Below are 3,974 nucleotides of genomic sequence, written 5' to 3'. Positions count from 1 at the left end.
TGTGAAACCTTCCCACTCTCTCAACAGGCATAATAAGTCATTGTTCTCCGGGCTCACACCACCAACTGTGTGTATAGGTAATAGTATATTTTTTGTTCATGTGATTTTTCCCACCTACCAGACTACGAGTTCCTCAAAGATATGGGTGGTATCTTACTCCCTCTATGAGTCTCAGTTAACTGACTCTGCAAGTAATAGTTGGATGGATAGACAGTTGCTAGAAGAAATGGACGGATGGGTAGTGAACGGATTTATAAAAGAACTTGAATGGTAGAAAGAAGGAACTAGGCTATAATTGGTTGAGGGATGGGAAGATGACTGGGTGGATGGAGAGATGGATGAATGCAGGGATGAATAGAAGGACAGGGGGAAGACAAGTGGATCTATAAAACAATCAGTTAACTGAATGTGGGAAGACAGAACTAGGTTAAGAGTGAGAAAGAGAGGGAATGACCCTCAACTATTTATATAATTTTCTCTAGACTCTGAGAAACTGAGACTGTTAGGACTATGAAGAGCCTAGCTTTAGTCTTCCAGAGTCAGTGCGTCTGAGCAGAGACCACGTGGTCAAACAGCATCATCCCTAGCTCGCTCCACTGTACCACCTGCTCTATCCATAGATCTACAGATAAGGCCTTCAGGAAGGAGTGGTCAGAGCTGTCTCTTGTCTTGGCCCTTGCTGACCCAAATGCTGAAGAATTCAACAGTGCCACAAGGAGACCAAAGCTTTCCTGTGTCTAAGCCAAGCCCCAGTATGCAGGGTAGTTGCTTTGCCAACTGTGTTCAATAGGCCAGCTTGTGAACAGGTATGGGATAGGCAAACTGCCTGATGTACAGCAGAAGGATAGCTGCTGATAGAAGCCCTAAAAAGATGCCATTTTGGGGGAACTCTAAAATCGATAAAGGGTCAGGATAACTGAACAGCATAGCACTGTTTGGATGGTTCCTGTGAATGGGCTTTGCATAGGGACTCATTCCACAGTGTAGCCTGCTGCCTATCTGCAACAGGGGTAGGAAACACGGCAGGAGATGAGGAGCCCCCAGCATGAAATTAATGTAAAGCACTGTGGTTAAGAAGTCAGGCTTGTGTGCCCCCATAGATCCGAGTTTAAATCTCAGTTCTGCCTCTTGCTACCAATGTGACCTCAGTAAAGTTCTCTATCCCAGCAAATATCAGGATATCCACCTGCAAAGTGTGGACAATCATAGTCCCACCTCACAGGCTTGAGCTAGGGATTGGATGAGCTAATAGATTGCAAATGATTCCCACAGTATCCAGCCTATCATAAACACTTGATAAATAGAAGAAGCAGGAATTCTGTAAAATATATTCTGCTGCTACTTTCTGTAAAAAGGGCAATGAGCCAAGCATTATTCTGATACCAAAACCAGACAAAGACACTTACAAGAAAAGAAAACTACAGACCAATATCCCTTATGAGCACTAATGCAAAAATCCCCAACAAAATATTATCAACCCGAATTTGGCAGCATATTAAAATGATTATACACCATGACCAAGTGGGACTTATTTCTGGAATGCAAGGATGGTTAAACATACAAAAATCAAGGTAATACTCCACATCAACAGAATGAAGAGGAAAATACCCCCACACAATTATATCAAATAATGCATAAAAAGCATTTGACAAATTCAAAACCCTTTTATAATAAAAACATTCAACTAAAAATACAAGAAAACTATCTCAAAACAGTAAAAGCCATATATGAAAAACCCACAGCAAACAGCAAACATCATATTCAATGGTGAAAGACTGAAAGCTTTTCTTCTACCATCAAGAATAAGACAAGGATGACCATTTTTGCCACTTCTATTCAACATAGTATTAGAAGTTCTAGCCAGAGCAATTTGACATTGGATTTTGTAATGATTTCTTGGATATGACACTAAGAGCCCAGACAACAAAAGGAAAAACAGACAAACCAGACTTCATGAAAGAATTTTAAATTTGTGTATCAAATGACAATACAAACAAAGCAAAACGGCAACCCATGGAATGGAAGAACATATTTGCAGATCATATATCTCACAAAGAATTAATATCCAGAAAATACAGAAAACTCAAACTCAGCAACAACAAAAAAACCCAATTAAAAAATGGGCAGAGAAGATTAAAAGACATTTCTCCAAAGATGATATACAGTCAATAAGTATAAGAAAATATGCTTAACATCACTAAACATTAGGAAAATGCAAATCAAAATCTGCAATGAGACCAGGCTCAGTGGCTCACACTGCCTGTAATCCTAGCACTTTGGGAGGAAGAGGTGAGTGGATCTCTTGAGCCCAGGAGTCCAAGACCCACCCGGGCAACATAGCAAAACTCTGTCTCTACAAAAAATACAAAAAATCAGCTGGGCACGGTGGCACATGCCTGTAGTCCCAGTTCCTTGGGTGGTTGATGCAAGATGATCACTCAAGCATAAGAGGCAGAGGCTGTAGTGAGCCAAGATCACACCACTGCACTCCAGCCTGGGCAACACAGTGAGACCCTGTCTCAAATCAATCAATCAATCAATAATCATTTATCAGCCATTTGGCTACGATCAAGTGTAAATAAATAAATAGAACTGCAATGAGATACAACTTCACACCCACTGGCTTGGCTACTTTAAAAAAAAAAAAAAAACAGAAAATAACAAGTGTTGGCTAGGATGTGAAGGAACTGGAACCCTGTTCCCACTGTTGGTGGGAATGTGAAATGGTACAACCACTATAGAAAATGGTATGGCAGTTCCTCAAAAAATTAAAAATAGAATTACCATATGCTCCAGCAATTCCACTTCTGAGTATATACCCAGAAGAAAAAGCACTTGACAAATTCAACATCCTTTTATAATAAAAACATTCAACTAAAAATATAACGAAACTATCTCAAAACAGTAAAAGTCATATATGAAAAACCCACAGCAAATAGCAAACATCATATTCAATGCTGAAAGACCAAAAGCTTTTCTTCTAAGATCAGGAACAACACAGTAGGAAAAGAAAGTAGGGTCTCAAAGAGGTATTTGTACACTCATATTCAGAGTAGGATTATTCACAACAGCTAAAATATGCAAGTAACTCAAGTGTCCATCGATAGACGAATGGATAAGCAAAATGTGGTCTATCTACACAATGGTGTATTATTCAGCCTTAAAAAAGAAGGAAATTCTGACATGCTACAACATAGATGAATCTTGAAAATGCTATGCTAAATTTTAAAGAGTCAGTCACAAAAGACAAATACTGCATGATTCCACATGTAGAATAGTTAAAATCATAGAGACCGGAAATAGAATGGAGGTTACTAGGGGCTGGCAGGAGAGGGAAATGGGAAGAATTATTGCTTAATGGATATAGATTTTCCATTTTACAAAATGAAAAGAGTTATGGAGATGGATGGCATGGACGGTTGCACAACATTATGAATGTATTTAAAATAACTGAACTGTGTACTTAAAAATGGCCGAGATGGTAAATTTTATGTTGTGTATTTTATGACAACTAAAAAAAAAAAAGTGGAGAAAAAAGGGAGTAGCTATGATTCATGATTCCAAGTTATTCCCCTGGGAACCCTTCCCTCCCTCCCTCCCTCCTTTTTGTTCTCACAAAGAACAGATGGGGGCTATACCCCTCCACACACACACAACAGACACTTAATTCACAACAACTGGACTTCCTATTTATATATTAAGTTTCCAGATAACATTGAAGACCACTAGTTTAGAGTCTCTTGATGTCCTAGAATCCCAAGTCAGTCAGATTTCAGAGAAGGAGGAGAGCCAGGAAGACTTCCTGGAAGAGGTAGCAAGGAACAAAGGGAGACAGACGGTTGACCAACCCAATGATAAGCCTTTCCCTGGTTAGCTTCTGTTGGCAATTTCTCTCTCCGTCTCCCTCTTCCCTCCTCCATCTCTCTCTCTCCCTCTCTTTCCATTTCTCTCTCTGTCTCCTTTTCTCCCCACCC

This window comes from Colobus angolensis, unplaced genomic scaffold (genome assembly GCF_000951035.1).
Source record: "Colobus angolensis palliatus isolate OR3802 unplaced genomic scaffold, Cang.pa_1.0 Scaffold61, whole genome shotgun sequence".
Lineage (NCBI taxonomy): Eukaryota > Metazoa > Chordata > Mammalia > Primates > Cercopithecidae > Colobus > Colobus angolensis.
Note: the sequence above shows the minus strand (reverse complement) of the source record.